Source organism: Motacilla alba, chromosome 3 (genome assembly GCF_015832195.1).
Source record: "Motacilla alba alba isolate MOTALB_02 chromosome 3, Motacilla_alba_V1.0_pri, whole genome shotgun sequence".
NCBI lineage: Eukaryota > Metazoa > Chordata > Aves > Passeriformes > Motacillidae > Motacilla > Motacilla alba.
In genome coordinates, this window is record NC_052018.1 from 108,347,503 (window position 1) to 108,367,342 (window position 19,840).

A 19,840-nucleotide genomic window follows, 5' to 3' on the forward strand; every position below is an offset into this window, starting at 1 on the left:
ACACAGCGTGTGGTAGGGGGCATGGATGAATCTTAACCTCCTGCAAAGTGACTTGAGATCACATGTGCCTGGTTTGTCCACCAGAGATATCTGCTCACTCTTCCCCATCCATCCCTGTCATGTTTTTTGGTGACAGTGTGTTCATGGGTGGGCAGTCTGACCTCAGCTCCATGGGGAGAGCTGGTGGCAGTGATATTCACTGGCTTTGCCTCCTGCTGAGCAAGTGTGTATTTTTTAATCCCGTCCTTTCGGTGTCTGGATGAAGAGAACGGGCTCCCTCTGCTCCGTGATTCTGTGCAAGAGGGATGGATTAGCCCTGAGTGAGGCATCTTGAGAGTTGTGACTGGCTGCCATTAGGTTGACTTGATTTGATGAAAATGGACAAATGCAGCCATTACTATAGCAAAACCTCCTAATTGAAAAAGAAAAAACAAACAAACAAACAAAAAAGATTATGGTAATCAAAGACGTATTTTTAAATTTTTTTGCACAACTTGAAAAAACCTGTTAATTAAAATCAAGGCATGTTTTAGTCACAGAATCATGAATCATTTAGGTTGGAAAAGACCTGTACAATCATAAAGGCCTAATAACCTAATATGGCCAAGCCCACCACTAAATGGTGTTCCCAAGCTCCACATCTCTGTGTCTTTTAAATCCCTCCTGGGATGGTGACTCCACCGCTCCCCTGGGAAGTGTGTTCCATGCTTAGAAACCCTTTTGGTGAAGAAATGTTTCCTAATACCCAATCTTACCCTCCCCTGGTACAATGTGGGGCCATTTCCTCTTGTTCTATAACTTGTTACCTGGGAGAAGAGGCAGATTCATTTTCAGGCAGTTGTAGAGTGATAAGTTCTCCCCTGGGCATCCTTTTCTCCAGGGGCTGAACACCCTCACCTCCTTCAGCTTCTCCTCACAAGATTTGTGCTCCAGACCCTTCACCAGCTTTGTTGCCCTTCTCTAAACCTGTTCTAGCACATCCTCAATGTCTTTCTTGTTCATATTTTTATTCTTGTGTTGGTTATCTTGTTCTTGCACCACGGAGTTCTTCTGTTAATGTTATTTGTTACAGTTTCCTTGTACCTTAGAACAAGATTAGTCTCATTTTGCAGCAAGCTGCCCTATGGTCCCAGATCCTGTTGACCCGTCGTCCCCTCTCTGCTCCCCTCTTCTCTCCTGCTGGTTTGGGAAGCCACTGGATGGCAAGTGCTTTGAGTGTGATGGTCCTGCCATAGCACCACCAGAATGTGGTGGATGGTGCTGCCACCAGCCCCTGCTTGGGGGGAAGAGGGGCGACCACCTTTTTGGCCATTTCAGAATAAAACCCACACAATTCCTCTTAAAAAGCCACCTAACAAAGAGGATTAATGAACCTGAAAATGAAACCAAATGGCTTATAGGGACTTTTTTTTCCCTCCAGTCTCCTCTGGTTCAGCCAGTGAACCAAAACTCCCAATTATTTATGATTGAGTTCCACCAGCACTCAAGAATTAAATGCAATTAAATACATGTATGCAGCCCAAGAGCAAGGTGATTTCTCTGTGTGTTGTCGTGCTGTGTATTAAGAGTTGCTGCTGGTGGGCTTGTCTCTGAGTTACATTATTTCCCCTGAGATCAAAACAAATCAACATTTCCCCATTTGGTGTTTTTGAAGACGATGTTTCAGTAACAGCTGAACAGCAGGGTCTGGAAGGAAACAGAAATACAGACAGAATATTAAAGGAGGAAAAATTCAAAGACTATAAGAACTCCAGGAGAGGAAACAAATTATTATTATTATTATTATTAATAATAATAATGATATTTTAAGTTATTTGGTTTAAAACGATAAAACCCTGCGTGGTTTCTCATGGTCAGAATTTTAATACAATTACACCATTCCCTTGCAAATTATCAACCCAAAGTAATTTGGTAAAAGGAGACCAGAATATGGCCAGGGAGATGGGAGAAAAGAAGAGCAGTAATTCAGAAATGAGGGGACCGACCTCTAAAGGTGCCAGATTTCTTGTTCTGAAGGAAAAAATCACAAGAAAAATATAACTGCAGGCTCTCAGATAGGATACCTTGCAGCACACACAGTTCTTCCATTTAGGGAATAACCAGAACATTTTATTGCTGTTTTTTTTTCTTTGATTGTACACACTTCTCTAAGAGGTCAACATCTTAAGATTATCTTTTTTGTACAATGTTCTGGGAGCCCTGCTGCTGTGTCTTTCCTCTGTCAATCTTCAGCTTTCCTCTTCTGACAGCTGCTGGCATCCCTAAATGAAGGACAGGCTTTTCTGCAGTGAAAGATGCTTTTTCCTTTAGGGGAAAAAAAAAAAAAAAGTCAAAACACAGAACTAGCAGGGGGGGATATAACTGTACTCATCACCTGCAGACAGATATATTCCAATTTTTATTTGGTGTTTCAAGGGTACGGTGAAAAGTCCAGTTTGCTTATCTGGGTTTAGTGGAAGAAATTGAGATGGTTTACTGCAGAAACTGTGGGAATAAGGATCCCTATGGACTCTGGCTGGACTGATACCCACAGGGGACATCCCTCCTCAGTCAGGACAGTCTCCCATCTCTTGCACTGCCTGGTACCCAAAACGACTGTGCTCCCAGGGTTTTACAGGACTGGAAACCACTGGAGGAGATAGGGCAGGCTCTTTGCTGGGATCCCCTCTCAGTTCTCAGGGTGATCATTGCTCACACCGCACAAATATCAGCTCCAGGTCTTGGAGTCAGCTTCAGCCTGGGGGTACTGGCAACACAAGACTAATTTATGACTTATTATTAGGTGTCTGTATGCATTACTTCTATCATCCTTAATGCTCCTGTTTGCAAACCTCTTTGTCAGATTCAGTGTGAGATGCAAATATCTTTTAATTTGATCAAATAAGCAATGAACCCCATCTGGCTCAGCTGGCTGGAGCACCCTTCAGCCAGAGCAGCTGTACTGCCATACACCTGCAGAGATTTTGGCCCACATTTTGCTATAGCTGAGCCCCTGACAGTAAAAGCAAACTGTAATTTTCAATTCTCCTAGTAAAAAAAAATTGATTTTTTTTTTCCCCATGTAGGCAGGTGGAAGAATGTTACCACCAGAACAGCTTTTCTATGCATGGAACTGGGCTACTCAGCCTCTGGCAGCCTGCATGGTCCCACAGAAATGTGGGAGAAAACCCCAAACTTACATTCAATAGAAATGTTTCCTCGTGTGTAGAAATGCCATTTATTTGTATCTTGGACCTACCTGAGAAGAAAGTAAGTCTACCCTAGCTGAAACCAGGATGGACATAATTCCTCATAAATGTTTTTCTGGCATGACAAAGCCTGCATTTCAAGCTATTTTCCCACTTTATATGCTTAATGTAGTGTGCCCCACCTGGAACACATGGAAAATCAGTTACATGTCTTTCCATGTTTCTGTCGGAAGTATCTTAAAATTTTTAAAACTTAAAGATGGCTGAGATGCAGGAAAATGCCAGAAAGTGCCAGAGAGCATCAGTATGCCCAAAATTATGTTTTTGATGATTTTATAAACAATTCTATTCAATAAAACTCCCTCCTTAGTCCCAGTGTCAGGTTATTTTTAGGTTGAGGGCAAAGGAGAAGCTCCTCTGACAATCTTGTGCATCTCTTTGCTTTTTTCAAGATTTCTTCACAAACAGTCATCCTGGCTCATGTTGAAGCAGCCTATTTTTGGTCTCTTCTCATATTTGGGTCTTACTAATTTCTTTCAAAGAGTGCAACAAATAATAGTAATGAACACCATCAGCTAACATCTGCTGCACAGGACCCAGTCACCAGGCCCAGACTGCAGGTGGGAAACTGAGGGGAAAGATGCTAAAAGATGGTGGGAGCAGGGCAGAAAGCAGACCTGAGGGAAGTGCTGCAGCCTTGCCATTCCAAGCTGCCTGTGCCCGTGGATGACAGCTCCAGCCAGCTGGGGAGGGGCTTCCTTCCTGGACAGCAAGATCTGCAGGTCAGGTGTGAATTCAGCTAGAAAACTCTGTGACATAGGGTATTGTATTTGGGTTGGCCCCAGATGAAGGAAGGAGTGATGCATCTGACTCCATGTTCTCAGGAGGCTAATTTATTATTTTATGATACTATAATATATTAAAGAATACTATACTAAACTATGCTAAAGAATACAGAAATGATACTTACAGAAGGCTAAAAAGATAATAATGAAAACTCGTGACTCCTTCCAGAGTCCTGACACAGCTTGGCCCCAGTTGGCCAATGAGTCAAAACAACTCACACCAGAGTCCAATGAAACAATCACCTGTGGGTAAACAATCTCCAAACACATTTCACATGAGCACAACACAGGAGAAAAAAATGAGATAATATTGTTTTCATTTTTCTCTGAGGCTTCTCAGCTTCCCAGGAGAAAAATCCTGGGCGAAGGGATTTTTCAGAAAATGTGAATGTTGACAGGAGGGAGTGACTCCCTCATGCCAAATTTGGCTTAGAGGTCTCCTGCTTGATCACTGATAAGTTTTTTCTCATAAATTATCCAGACCTGAAAAGGGCATAGCTGTGCTGTGTACAGCTGCCAGTGTGGCAGTAGACAATATGTATGTCTCCAGGAAAGAATATTTTCATAATTACAATAAAACTGATACTGAGTTTTATTCACATAATCAAAACATCTTTAATGATTCACTTCCCATCATTCCTGTACAGTATTCAGGCTACAAATAGCTGTGTTTTAGGTATCAAAGACTTGCAGACCATCCCTCCTATGGTCTTCAGTGTGACAGAACAACTCCAGCAGGGTTAGTGGCTGCTGGATATAAAGGGAATGTCAGTCATACTTCATTTGTCATCAGTATCCAGGCTGGATGGACCTGTCAGGATACATGGGGATCAGTACCAGGAGGGGCCCTTTCATCCTGCAGTGAGGCATTTAGGGTGAAGACAGATAACCAGTGAAGTATTTCCTAGCTGGTCACCCAAGGACAAGGAGCATTTGAAAGGGAGCTAGAGCTTTCCTTGGCCAAATATTCATTAGAAGGAATGAAGAAAAATAAATGTCCAGTGAAAACCTTTTCTAAAATATTGTAGTAGACTGCATAATCTTTATAAATGCACTGGCTAAGAAAACTGATTTCCTTTAAGTGCTTGATAATGGAAAAGTACCAGAGGTTTCCGATGAAGGTCAGGTGAGCTCTGGTTCTGGGGAAGATTAACTCCACTAGAGCTGGGAGTCTTTAATGAAACATCTCCCATTAAAGACATCAGACACAGGGCTCAGTAGCAACTTTGCCATCCCACTTGCTTTGGAGATGAGCCTGAGCACACAACACAAATCCTGATAGCCCTGAGACAACCCCTTACATATCCACAGCTAAGGCAAAGTGCTGTTGGCCAAGTCCTTTGTTAAAGAACTTGCTGCTGTGGAAGTTACCAGAGGATCAAGGAATATCCTGAGCTGGAAGGGACCCACAAGGATTATCAAACCAACTCCTGTTCTGGGAAGGGTGAAAGGTGGCACCAAGGTGCTGCTGCTTCCCAGGTGATAGCTCTCAATGTTAGATCTCAATGTTATTCTCATGTATTGCTCACCCTTCATGAGTTTTCCAGCTTTAGCCTTCCGGAGTGAAAAAAAAATCCAGGACCTGATTCCTAGATGTGAAATGGATGCTCTGCAGGACTTAAGCAGAATGCAGCTGCAGCAAACCAGTTTCTCCCAGTCCCTAGGAGCTGGGTGGTCTGAAAACACTGGGGTCACACACAGCATGCACGGCACCTGCTGGAGAGTGTGCTGGCCAGATTCCTAAATACTTCCTCTGTGCTTTTCACTCTTAATTACTGGTGTGTTGAAGAAAACCACTGGGGAAAAAAAAGGAAAAAAAAAATCACACTATAATTCAAGTAATGGCAGCAACCAGGAAGACGTCAAAGGTGCAGCCTCATGAGCTCCAAGATGGAGCTATTCCCTATGGAAGGAAGGAGCAACCTGGGCTGCCCACATTTATCCCCTTTAATGTGGACATCCCCTTGCCACCTACCGTCCAGGTCTCTCCCAAGATGCTGGGAATAGCCAGGGGCATGGAACAAGTGCTTGCCCTGTGCCTGATGAGTGTTATCAGCAGCAGATTGATAGAAAGGAGAAATCTGCGGGAAGATTATTGTATTTGTGGGGCGCCTCGATGAAGGAAGGAATGATGAATCTGACTCCATGTTCTCAGGAGGCTAACTTATTATTCTATGATGCTATGTTAAATTAAGGGATGCTACACTAAACTGCACTAAAGAATACAGAAAAGATACTTACAGAAGGCTAAAAAGATAATAATGAAAACTCGTGACTCTTTCCAGAATCTTGGCACTGATTGGCCGATGAATGTAAACAACTCACACCAGAATCCAAGGAAACAATCACCTGTGGGTAAACAATCTCCAAACACATTCCACATGAGCAAAACACAGGAGAAGCAAATGCAATAATTATTGTTTCCCTTTTCCTCTGGGGCTTCTCAGCTTCCCAGGAGAAAAATCCTGGGCGAAGGGATTTTTTCAGAGAATGTGAATGCCACAGGAGATCAGCAAACAGATTGGGACATCAGGCCGGGCACCCACAGCCACTCTTTGAGGGGCACATTTGTGCACGAACTAACTCTGCTACACTTTTGTACATCATTAGGCTAATGTGCTGTTTAAATAGAGTCATCAGTCATTTTGTTATTAAACCCCTTTGTGCCTGGCAACAAACTGATGGGAAACGAAAGCATTAGTAGGTTGTTTGAGTATTGTAAAACAGTACTTGTAAAGCTCCCACTGCTTCAGTGGAAGGTGAAAAAGCACAGAGGAGCTAATTTATTGTGCCAAAACAAGCCTATGAAAGTGCTGTGACTTGAATTGAAATAACCAATGGAGTTGCCTTTTATTTGTTCTGACATGCTCGAGACTTTCAAGCATACATTGGGGTTGCATTTGCAGCTTTTTCCTAACAATCCTGAAACTTGCAAGTCTTAAAAAAAAAAAAAAAAAAAAAAAACACTAAGGAAAAAGGAAAGCTGAGAGTCTCATGAAACCTATAGTTCCAGCAGCTTATACCTTAAGAAGGATGAACTGACACTAGTCTCCTTATTTCAGAATTAAAACACTATATTCTTGCTCAGAGCTTATTGAGTACTTAAAAAATTACATATTTCTGCTTTTGCTCTCGGGTATCTTTATTTCAGTATGCAGTTGCAGGGAGCTACTCTAATAGTGCCCCACTTAATTCTGTATTGAAGCTTTGCACTTAAACCACAAATAAAACTCTTCTGTCTCACAATCGCATTGCTGAGTTTAACTTCCATATTATGGTCATGGGTTTTTCAAGGAAACCACAGTTTGTGCATCACATCCTGTATGAAACACATTTTGGCTTTTCCCAGGAAGCAGTTAAAAATCCCATTTATTAGCCCTGTCAACAGCAGCTGTCGAAACACTATAGCCCAACTTGTTCATTCCCACAGCTGTAGCTCCTCGAGGAGAACAATGAAAGGTCAAAGGCAGTGGCTGCCCATTTTCCTGCACTGAGGTCTAAGTTGTTCCTCAAACCTGATCAACTACAATGGGAGAGCACAGTCCTTAGCAGCACAGAGCAAGTGAAGACATCAGTTTGCTCACTCTCTCTTCCAGCATGAAGGAAGTGTCTTTAAATGGCCCTAGACTGAGCTGCATTCAAAAAGAGGCAAGAAGAGATCTCAGAATCTTAGAATATTCTGAGTTGGAAGGGACCCAGAAACATCAGTGAGTGCAGCTCTTAAGTGAATGGCCTGTGCTCACAACCTTGGGGTTATTAGCACTAAATATTAGTTATTTATTGGCTCCAGCCCATAAATGAGCTGGGCAGAAGAGCTGGGGCCTCCCTGCCCAAGGATGCCAACACACAGGTGCTCAAAAGATTCAGGAGCAGCACTCAGACTGCGCAAGCACTTGGAAATCTCATGAGGGCTAACAGAAAGGTGAAACAGTTTAGGCTATGAACCTCTTGGGGTTGAGGGAAGAGAGGTCCATTCCTGCCCACAGGCTTCAGTGCAGGGAGCACAGAATCATGCACTGGTTTGATTTGGAAGGAACCTGAAAGATCATTTGGTTCCAATCCTGCTGCCACGGCCAGGGACACCTTCCACTAAACCAGGTTGCTCAGATCCCAATCCAACCTGGCCTTGAGCACTTCCAGGGATAGGGATGAACTGCAAGGTGGAAAGAGACTCCTGCCTTCTTGTGCCAGGCAAATTTTGAATACTCATCTTGTGTTTGACTCTGGTCCAAAAGCCAATGGAATCAGCTCTCTGACTATCAAGGGGCTCTTCTACTTACACAGCAGCTTGAATTATATAAATATGGGACGCCAAAGGCTTTTGAAGCTTGATTGTCTCACTCCAGCAGCTGAGAAACTGCAGACTTGTCTGCTTCCTAAGCCCCACCAAATGAACTCTCTTTTGCCCTCAGCTCTGATTCCAACGCAGACATCATGGCCTGGCACCCTGGCAGAGTGCTTGGGGAGGGTTAGGGCTGGTCGCCTTGAAGTGACACGCTCCAGACAGTGGCCTTGCAGAGCAAACAGACCTTCATTTCACACCAAGAGGACAGCAGAGCAAATTGAAAAGCTTTGGGAAGCAGTGCAGGCAGCATCAGTTTTCTGCCTGTCTATTGTATACCCTAAAAACAAAACAGCTCCCTAAACCTCAACATGCTATAAAAGTGCCAAAAGCAGGAAAAAGAAGAGACAGCTATTGCACTGTTATCCATATCAATTTTATGTCTCAGAATCCTCTGTGTATGAATTTTTCATTTTTTTTCTTTAATAAGTACTAGCATGCCAGAAAGTCTCATAAAAGAGAAAGAGACCATCAGGGGTAATATAATGTTGAGGAGAGGAATGAGTAAGAGCAAGCAGGCCCCACGATCTGGAAAGAGAGCTTGTTCTCAGATATTTGGGGGTGGGAACCACTTTTATTTTAATGTCCTGATTGAAGCCAACAGCCCTGATTCTTCCTTCCACACTAATTAGACAAGTAACCATGACTAAGTCAATTTGGTTGGAGACTAACTAATGAAAGAGAAAAATCCCAAATTAACATTTCCACTTGTAACATTAATTCAGGGAAGAATTAAAGTGGTTTGGGTGCTTATTTTTGCATTTTCTGCATCTTAGCGACTTTGGGCTTCTCTTTAAAATGTAACTTAATTTAGGTTTGAATTCCGTTTCCTGAGTGTGTGTTTTCTTGGGGCTGGAGCATCCCTGTGGTGTGCTTTGCCCATAAGCTCAACCCTGATTCTCCCCATGTTGCTTTCTAGAACTGTAAGCAAATAGATGGCATTAATAATACATGCTCAGGCCACACACTGTGCCCAACCTTGCCTCCTAACAGAGAACCTCTCACTTTACTGCAAATAAGTGTGATAGCAAATTGATACATTTTCCCATTTATTTTTGTTTTCAGAGGAACAGGATTAGCAAAGGAAGCAGATGCACAAACATCACAGGAGCTACTGGTAAACAGGAGCACATGGGACACTGGCTGGTATGATCTGCCACAAAGTCACCACTCGCTTGTGTCCTCTGCAATATTAATCAGCTGCTGTGCTGGCAGTGCCACTGCTGCCTCCACACTGAGCTCATTCCTGCTCTATTCCTTGAGGAGGTGGCTGTTCCCTGCTGGAGCTGCTCCATGATGTGGCACCAGGGGTGAGCCGTGTCTGACGTCAAAGCAGATGTGAATTTGTGAAGCTCTTTTTCTCGTGGAGTCTTTAAGCTCAAATATAATTAGCTAAAAGCCTTTTCTAATACCATCATTCTCCCAATGGGCTGCCTTTCTGGAAGATCAAGGAAAAACCTTGGCTGATGAAGCACTGAAAGTACAGCCAGAGTTAAGCACAGGGAAGGTGGTTGCTACAGCCAGCAGCTCAACCCCTCTCTCCTTCCCAGCTGTGCCCAGGCACTGCAGCCCCTGCCCCTCCTGCACTCCCACACTCAGGATTCTTCCACACTTTTCAAACATGGACCAGCTTCACAATGGAGATATGTAGCTACAGAGCTGATTCTGAGCCCACTCTGTGTGTGTGACACAAACAGGCATTAAATCCTTAATTCTGGGGGCACCAGCTCCATGACACCCTTGCCACTCTCTGCTGGCTGTGCTTTGATAATTCAACACTGCTGAAAGCCTCAAAGTAAAAAGGCAGGAATACACCTCAGCTCTGCAGGCTGTTTTTAGCCAGACAGCTGAACTCCTGACACTCTGGCACGATTGTTTTTGTTAACAATACGAAAGGTGGTAATGTGAGAGCAGGGCTTGGAGCTGGGAAAATTGAGATCCACATTTTTATGGTACCCGTGAAAATGAATAGAAATCAGGGATCGTCCCCCCACTCATCCCACCACAACCAGGGTTTTCAACACATCCAACATTACCCTGGGAATCTCCAAAAGCTCCAGCTGGTGATGGAAGATGCTAGAAGGACTTAAGAAATTACTCAATCCAACTAAAAGCATTAAAAAGGGAGATGGTTTGATTATAAAAATATTTCTGCCCCAGACTGGGAAGAGTTAAACCCCCCAGTTCTGCACAACAGCACAGGGTTTTTTAATTCTTTGCCTTTTTTTTTTCCCTTCCTTTGAATGGGTTTGTTTGTTTCCCCTTGGAGACTGCACACACAATAGGCAGATTTTTCAATTAAGCCATTTTTTTTCCACTTTTAGTCTTCAATGGAGCCCAGGTGCCAATTGTTTGCTGCTTGGTTTCTGCCTTCCCTTTCCTGCCGACAGCTTAACCCCTTTCTCTCCTTCCTGCTTTTGGGGCTGACGTTGGTCATGCAGATGATGCTGATGTGGATGGCTGATAAGTGATTATCAAACAGCTTGGGAATGGTCTGTATCAGGTATCAGAGGCATTAAAAAATGCAGTATATGGACCATCCACCAATGAATTTAGCTACAGTTGGATAGTAACTAATCATCTTTCCTTTGAAGCCCTCTTCATAGCATATTTATTTGTAAAGTGAAAGCACTTGGGTTTTATTTTAAAAAAAATACTACAAATCACCAACAGCCAGCTTAAGCGAGCATGTCCTGATTTATTTCAGGAAGACTGACAAAGACATTGGAATGTTTTTTCTTTTAAATCCCTCACGACCCCATCGTGTACTGGGGAGGCAGCTCAGCAAGTTTTAGCCCACAGCTGCCATCCTGTGCTCATGGAGAGCAACCTCTCCAGCTGGCCCAGCTTCTGGAAAGCACAGAACAGGGCTTTGCACAGATCAGGGATTAAGCTAGACCCCAGGTTCAGCTCAGCTCAGTCACTGTTAGAAGCCTTAAGCCCTTTTTTCTATCAGATTGATCGTGGTTGTCGTGCAGCCACTGTGGTGCTGTCGACGCTGCAGCCCAGCCTGACATGGGGATCAGGTGCTTGGGGTTCTGCCTCATGTGTTAAACACCAAAGAGGAAGAGCAGATAAAACCCCTGCCCTGCCACATGCCTCACTCTGTGCCACTGCTATGAGAGGAGGGTGAAAGATCTGGTCAGTTTGAGCTCTGTAAAGAAGTTACAGAGCAGTGATGAGTGCCTGAATCACATCCCCTGCAGCCATCAGGGGAGTGAGGGCAGGAAAAGGGCAGAGAAAGGAAATAAAAAAACAACAGAACACCAAGACTGGAGGATGTGAGGATGAATCCAAAACTATGCTCTCCAAGAGCTGAAAGAACACATTTTTAAGAACAAGACATCTAACCTGGGACTTGCGCTCTTTCCAGATCCTCACGGCACCATAACCCATTAAAAAAAAAAAACAAAAACAAAAAAACAAACAAACAAAAAAAAAAACCATCTGTGGAAATGGGATGCTCCTTTAAGCCTTGCAGAGACTTTCTCCAGCACCACAAACCACCCTTCCTGTTGCTCTTCCTTTACCACCCAGTGCTGAGCCATGGAGACCTGCTTGTTTTGTGTGTGTGTGTATTTCAGAGGTTTTTTTTAAACCAAGAAAAAAATCAATATCAAATTTTAAAAAGAACCCCCAGGGATCTGGGGAAAGTGGGCATAAATATCAAACAAAACACAAAGAAAGGCTGAGCTACTAAGAGATCATACTTAGAGCAGCAGTGGTGGGGTGGGAGGGAAGAAATATAGCAGACAAATTAAACACCATTTAGGAGGGTTTCTACACAATGTTTACATCCCAGGCAGCATTTAGAAGTGACAATTTAGTGATTTATCATATCCCAGTTGAGTCCTTCCCTGTCAAAGTGATACGCAGAACCAGCAGAGCACCTCTGAACACACTGTTTACTACAAGGCACCACCAACAAACCCAGAAGAGCTTCACCCTTGGCCAACTCTGTCCCCTTGGGCCTTCTGAGAAGCTGGGATTTAGGAGAAGGCCCTGCAGGGGAACAGTGTTTCAAATGTCAAAGGATTTAAAAATATATAAGGCTGTAAAAGCTAATGGGACCTGAAAGAATTTAAGGAGAAGGTGTCTTAGCAGAGCATCTTTGGCCAGTGAAGCCAAATAACCCTCAAAAATCATGAATGGAGGATCTGGGAGCGAAGCCCAGCAGGAGATGCTGGCAACATGAACTCCTGCCCCACGCAAGAGGGTCCCCAGAGACCTAAAACTCCATGCAAAGCAGATAGGATCTGACCACAACACCTGCCTTGGGCCAAACCTGCTCCTTATTTTTCATGAGCCACACAGAAACATGGTGTATTTATGATCACTTCTTTCACCAGACTTGGTTGAAATCAGCACTGGATCCCAAAACTGAAGGAGATGCCTTGTGTAGACAATTCCTTCTTCAAGGCTCAGCTCCAGCACCAGGCTTTAGACCTGGCATGCATATGCATTTGGCAGAGAGTAGCAAATCAAGTGAAAGAACATTTCAGGGGTTTTTTTCAGTTGATTGTTTAGGAATTTACTTGGAATAAGCTTCCTCCCCAAGAGGGATTTCAATTCTGCACATGCACAAAGAGGAGAAAACATTAATGCAGTGTTAAGACAGCTCAGTGCTGAGAGCAGCATGCACAGGCTGAGCAGAAGGCCCTCTGAAGTTATGTGACACCCAAAACTAGGTATTAGCAATTTTTCAAGGACTAAGGTGTGAAGTGTCCAATGACAAGAGCAACCTTCCCCCTTGAAAACTGGCCCAGCAGACACAATTCCCCCTGAGACTCAACCAGGTCACAGGACAGGTCTCCTCACCCCTTGGTGGGGGGACTGGAATGCTGCTGGTGGCATCAAGGGACACACATCAGGTCCTCTCTGGGGATCTCCAAGGGACAGGAATTGTTCCTCTTTAAAGGCACACTTTAAAGATAGTACTTTGTGAAATAAAACTAAAAAAAAAATAAAAATCCAACAACTATGGCATCCTAAAACCAAGGAATATGCAGGTGAGACTTACCCTCTGGCTCTGCTTTCCATGCAGGTTTCAGGTTGGCTTTCCTTTCAGGATCCTGCCTGGTTCCAGGCATTACATAGCTGTAGTGATTAATTACAGCATGTTACAACTGAGATTTAAGCTTCTGTTGAATTTGTGGTTTTTATTTCCCCATCCTGACCAACTCGGGCAATCCATAGACTTGGGAGCCATCAGAAAAAATGGTTCATAAAATATTAAGGGTGCTGCTTCCCAATGACATGGGAGAGCTGTGGGAACTGAGCTGGTACCAGGGTGTAATTAACTCAGGGTAAGGTTAGATCATTATATTTCCAAGCAAAATAGGGGTGTATAACAGCATTGGGTCTTCAGTGGCCAATGCATTTTGTAAACGGGCTAACATATGTAGTCTTTCAGAAGACTCTGAATCCAAACCCATGTGTGGCTGTAATTTAATGTGCAGTGCTTTATGCAATTATACCTACAGATGCCTAAGTGAGAATTTAAATTAGCATTAACTTGATAGCTTTTGCTGAAGGCAGACGAATGCAAACGGGTGCTGGGCAGATTTCCCTGTGAAGCTCTGCCCATCCCCATCAGCTCCCGAGGCACTGCTCCAAATGCAAACCCTGGGGATCCTTTTAGCAATTAGGCCCGTTCTCTGCACAAGTGGGTTCAGAAATGAGAACCCATCTCTGTAAAAACCACATCTCCCCTGTGCAAAGTGGCACCATTCGGGGAGAGAATGATGCTCAAACAGGAGGTCCCCACCTCCTGGGTTCATGTAAGGGTAATCTTTGCCCAGAAATTCTTACAAATCTGTATATACCCCTTTTCTGACCCCAAAGAAGCCCTAAAGAAGACAAATTATCAAATGATACATGGGCAAGGGTTGGTATTTCATGGTTCTGCTGCATTGAACCACAACATATCTCTTGTCCTTAATGCTCCTTGGATGGTCAGCACCCAAACCCCAGGCAGGACTAAAGGATTTGATAGGATGTCTCTTTTAAACACTGAGGTTTGCAGACAGAGCTTGTCGCAACTTGAAGCCCAAAAGCAACCTTTACTCTGATCTCAACAAACCATGGAACTTTTCAACTACCCGAAGGAATTTCAGATTCCTCCAAACCAAATAATCAATATATTGTTCCCTGGCTGTGGTGACTGCAGAACCTGCAATGGCAGAGAGGTTTTCTCCCTGTCACTAATGAGTATTAGGAGGGCTGGCTTCATGTGTGTGTTAGCAGCAAACACACAGCATAAAAATGATTCAGAAGCAGCCTGATACCCTAATTTTATGAAAAAACAAAGCAACAGGACACAGAATCAGCTGTGACAGGGGAATTATCAGCTGAGTAGAGCACCATTTGTTTGCTGCAGATGCAGCAGCAGGCTTGGATCCTTCCCTCCCAAAAGCAGGTGCAGGTCAAGTAAACTGAGATACGCCAGGACATGGCACCTCCTGGGCATCTCCCCACTGGGCAGGAGGCAGACTGACATCAAAGGCCTGTGTGCCACCTGTTAAACAGCAGATTTCATCTTCCCCACTCTGCTGCAAGGAAACATCTGACGAGCTGGCTCAATCCACAGCTGCACACGTCACCTTGGTAATCTACTACTTGGAGCAGTTTCTCCCTTCAGCAGCTCTTAGAATTGGAGCTGGAAGGCTGAAAGGTTTTTAAAACACCTGGGAAGCATTTCTGGACCTCTCATCTGTCTGAGGAATGGCATATCTCAATGAGCACACACCACTTCTCCCAAAACCCAGAGACTGAATTTTCCTTTTAGCACAGATCAGGTTAAGAGGCACAATTGCTTTGTATGAAAAACAGGTTGTAAATTATTATTTAATGGAATGATATTAAGACAAGACTTACTCTTGTATCCAGAGAGGGGACAGAGAATGTTCCTTCCTTTCCTGGGATCTCCTCTGGGATCATCTATAGCTATAGGATAGTCTGCAATTTGGGCGGGCCAGGTTGTAGCTCCTGGATTTCTGTGGAGAAGTTCCAGCAGCAATAATGCAGCTACGTGTCCTTCAGCAAGACTCTCATCTCAAGGCAGCAAAGTTCATATCCCAAAGCTCACCACAGTAAATCCTCAAGCTCACTAAAATGTTTCAAGCCTCTTCATTTCCCCCTCTATGAAGGAATAATGTGACCTTGGAGAGCTGCTTTGTAGTTGGGTTTTCTTTTTTTGCTGAACAACAAAGGAACAGCTGTTCAGAATTTTTTTTTTTTTTTTTTGTCGCTGTTGTCTTTCATTGCAGGAATGTGTGTACTGAATATTTAGGACACATTATCTGAAAATAAAAGTACTGTTAACGAAAGCAGCTCATGAGCAAACACATGATGCCTCGCACAGTGAGGCAATTTCCCAGATCCCTTTGTGGTGTGACCAGGACAGTGGGATGGTGCTGTCTGGGCAGCATCAGGGAGGCAGGTGCTTGTTGCAGGAAGGTGCTGCAGTGGTCAGCTGGCTGGAAATGCCTCAGGAGCACAGGAGTGACTCAACTTCCTTAACCCTGACCAGATTTTAGCAAGGTGATGGGTCCTCTGCCAGCCTACATGTCTTTCCTGACTATAATGCACAGCACAACATTACAACAGAATATTTTTGCCTTTCTTTTTTTTTTTTTTAAATCGAGGTGGAAAGCTGAGGGTGTTTTGCCAGGTGAGGGAAGGAGAATTTCAGTGCTGGTTTTAGAAGCCCACAAGCCTCACGTGACCTTTGGCTCCTGGGAGCTGCCATGAGTTATCCAAGCTGTCACCAGAGCTGGAGGCTGCAGCACAGCTCTGCCTCTGCCCCTGAGGAAAGGAGGCCTCTCATCTGAGAACGTGGCACGGGAAAGCTCAAAAATCCTTCAGGGAGGAAAAATAAACAGGAAAGGAGAGAAGGCGGAGGGAGAAATGTGCACAACAGACACTACCTGCGAGTAGGCTAAGAGCTCCCACTCCTCCTCCCTTGGAAAAGCTCTCCTCCAAAGGTGAGAAACATCTTTCTATATTTATCTCACTCACTGAGCAGGAAAATATGCCCTGACCCAGCTTTATTTACCCAGGACATGCTATGGAGGGAGGTTTTAATCCAAACACAGTGCTGAAAATGGGATGGATGATTAAAATGCTGACATAGCACCCCATTTGTGTCTCTAAAGGTTGAGTGTAATTTTCTGCCTTTCATAATTGCTCTGTCTATCCCTTTCTGCCTTTTCCAGTGCATTTGCTCTTCCTAATCTGGCCTCAGCTTTCTAAATATGGCTTTTTATTGATTCCAGACTTTCTGTTCACTCCAGATGAGCATCACCAAGGCTGAGAAATTGGTCAGCAGTGCTTTGTCCCTGATAATTTTTTTTTTCCAGTTTTGACACAAATACTATAAGCACAGGATGGAAACCTAATCCCTGCTGCCTGGCAAGCAACGCTGGCACCTCTGGTCTGATCCAAACAAACACACACACATGAAGAAATGGGTCCTGACAGCCTCCTGCTCGGTGCAGAGCTGCACATCCTTAGAGTAAAAACCATTTTAAGTGGTTTAACCCCACTCTTTAAGTCCTGTTGGGTCTACACTGGAGGCTCAGCTCTCCGGAACAGCAAGTATCAGTAAGACACTGCTGTGGATGTTATATTTTAGATCCTTGCTGATCCAATGATATAAGATATGATTGTCCACATCCATATCCCAGCTGCCTTCCCTTGGACCAGCTTCCCTGCACTTTGTCTGATCAAATCCCCCTGTCTGTTGTAAAACACCCCGTTGTGTGATTTCACAAACACAGGTCTCAATAGCTGCAGGTGTCTTTGGCTCTTTCCAGCCAGGGAAAGATTCCTTGCCTCCAGGTCAAGGAATCATGGAATGGTTTGGGTTGGAAGGGACCTTGAAGGCGTATCTTTGCTTTATCCAACACTTCCACAGGTGAGAGGGTGGCTCACCTGCTTCAGAGCTGCTTGCTTTTCTCATGCCTTTCACAACCAAAGCCTGAAGGGCAGGACCTCAGTGAGGAGCTGTTTACCAGAGAGACTTGGGAATTTCTGCAGAGTGAACTAACAAGGCCCTAGGTCTGTCCCTGATCAGCAGGAGTTTGTTCAAGAGGCTGCTCTGGAAGGATGGAGAGCTCATAGCTGTAGCAAGGCAGATCCTTACCGAAACCAGATCCTTTCCAAAGGATTTAAGAGCTGAAGCTGCTTAAACATTCATGTAGCCCTAACACCAATCTCTATCAAAGCCAAAAGCAGATCCCTCATGGAAATAAATAAGACTGGAGCAAACATTGCCATGCTGCTTCCAAATACTCCTGCAGCCTCCAACTGTTGCTGTTTATGGAGAGCACAAAAGGACATTTCTGCAGCCTGTGCTGGAAAAAGCCAGGAGTGCAACTTCTCACCACCCCCAGCACATTTTCATAGAGACAAACACAGGGTTTGTGTCCCCCTAGAGTGTCTGGGGAGGGAGAAGCAAGACCCAGCCAGAGTGGTGGAATTGCAGACTCCAGGCAAGCTGGGCTGAACTGATGGTTCAATGGAAATACTGCTTGTAAACCCCCCCAAAATACATAACTGGTTGGTAGAGGCCAGCTTTGGTAGAGGAAAGCTTTGGTACAGCTTTCTCTGACAGACTGACACCCTGGAAAGACAGCTGCCTGAATAAGCTTCATTTCTGTATTTGATGAGCATCTTGTGCATCAGCCAGGATACTCCTTGTGGTTCACAGCACAGAAAACATCGATTTTGCATCTTCATTCATCATCATCACCATCACCATCCTCATCCCTTCCCATCTTTGGTAATCTGGGGCTATGCAGATGAAGGCAGCAGATTCCCTTTCTTTTGGCAACCATGGAAGAGCACCATCATCCAAGATGGACTCTGAGCCCTTCTTCCTCCCTTTCCCTGAAATGCCCCAGCAAAGGACACAGTCTCTGTGCCAGCAGGGCCAGCAGCAAACAAATCCCCTCCCAGGACATGGACACAAGCCCCAGGATGGAGCTCAGCAGCTGGGCTGGCAAATTGCTGCTGCCTCTGCATTGAAAGAGTGATTTTAGCTCACACATTAGAACATTATAAAAGGTTTACTTTTTCATCTGAGTAATTAAAATACGTGAAGCACAGAAATTAACTGAGAAACATCCAAATAAAACCTCTCAGCCAGGAACCAGGCTCAGGAGTAAGCACTTTCTTATGCAAACCTGCAGAGCCCAGTGCTCAGGAGCATTCACCTGGCATGGCTGTCAGGGGAGGTCACCTTCACAGCCCTAATATCACACATCAGCAAGAGCTGGACTTGTTGAAGGGTGAAGAGCAGTGGAGGGGATAAAGTTCTCATCACCTTTCATCAGGGAGGGCCCCACAATTGTCACTGCATGGCACAGAATACCCTCAAGATGTGCTAACAGTTTTGCCCCTCTGTGTGAAGCCCTTCCAAGCATCAAATGAGGAGAGCTTGGGTTTTGTTTTTCTTTAGTTGTAAGTTTAAACAAACATAATTTATCAGCTTTCTTTCAGTGTTGCACTGCTTTCTGTCACGGCACTGCCCAAGGAATTACAGCACTGCAAATATTTGCTGGGTTTAATTTGTTTTTACATAATTATTTAATCCCTCCACAGAAAAAGCCCCTCACTGTGGGTGCTGATAGCATCCAAAATTAAGTTGTTAGAGGAGCAGCTCAATGTATTTCCAAAATTCAAGGTCTTCTAGACTCAGCTTTGTGTCAATTATGGAATCATTTCAGTCTTTTAGCAACGTGCATTCCTTTTCCTTTCTGGTTAAACCTGGAAAAAGATTTTCCCCCTCCTCCCAGCAGCAGGTTTATTTTCAAGTCGGGTAAATAAGCACCCCTGAGCAATGGCCTTAGGCATTCATTGCCCCTGCTGGCCCCTCATTGTGCATTTCAGCCCAGCATCCCTTTCCCTGGCCAGTCCTAACTGGAAAATAGTTGTGCTCTGCAAAAAGCACTGGGAGACCTTGAATTAGCACACTGTGAAAGTTAGGATTAGGAGGAAGTCATTAACAATAGCTGCATGCCCTGAAAGCCTCTCATTTAATGGAGTGGTGAGAGATTATTTACACTGTGACATTAAACATCCTGATAACCAAATGTCTCATCAGCTCAAGATGTGCCCTTTAATTCCTGCTACCTTGCTAAAAACTCACGTCAAACCTGCATGGACTCTGCTCACACCAAAAATGAATCTCTTCCCTCTGCTGGAAGGCATTTTTTCCTGACCCGAGTTATGTATCTGGGTAATGAGGTGTAATAGAAAAGTGTTTAGGAGTCTCACATCAGTTTAGATGGAAGGATTAGCACTTAAAGAGAGCAGATTAATCTTTGCAAGACCCAAAACTATCCCCTGGCTCCTGCCAGAGAGACCCGCTGCACCTAAATTTCTTCCTCTAACATGTATAAAACTAAAGTGACCTAATTTATGGAACTGAAACAGAAATGGGCACGTGGTACAACTCAGAC

At 44.2% G+C, this 19,840-nt stretch overlaps 1 long non-coding RNA gene across 1 annotated transcript; it reads right to left on the minus strand.

Annotated features, from left to right (window-relative positions):
• Window positions 1-460: 460 nt before the first annotated feature.
• LOC119699529 lies at window positions 461-13,454 on the minus strand. The gene is made up of 3 exons (XR_005256459.1): window positions 13,396-13,454; window positions 2,064-2,304; window positions 461-1,686 (listed from the first exon to the last, which is right to left on the minus strand). It is a non-coding gene; the product is annotated as an uncharacterized LOC119699529 (long non-coding RNA).
• Window positions 13,455-19,840: the final 6,386 nt, after the last annotated feature.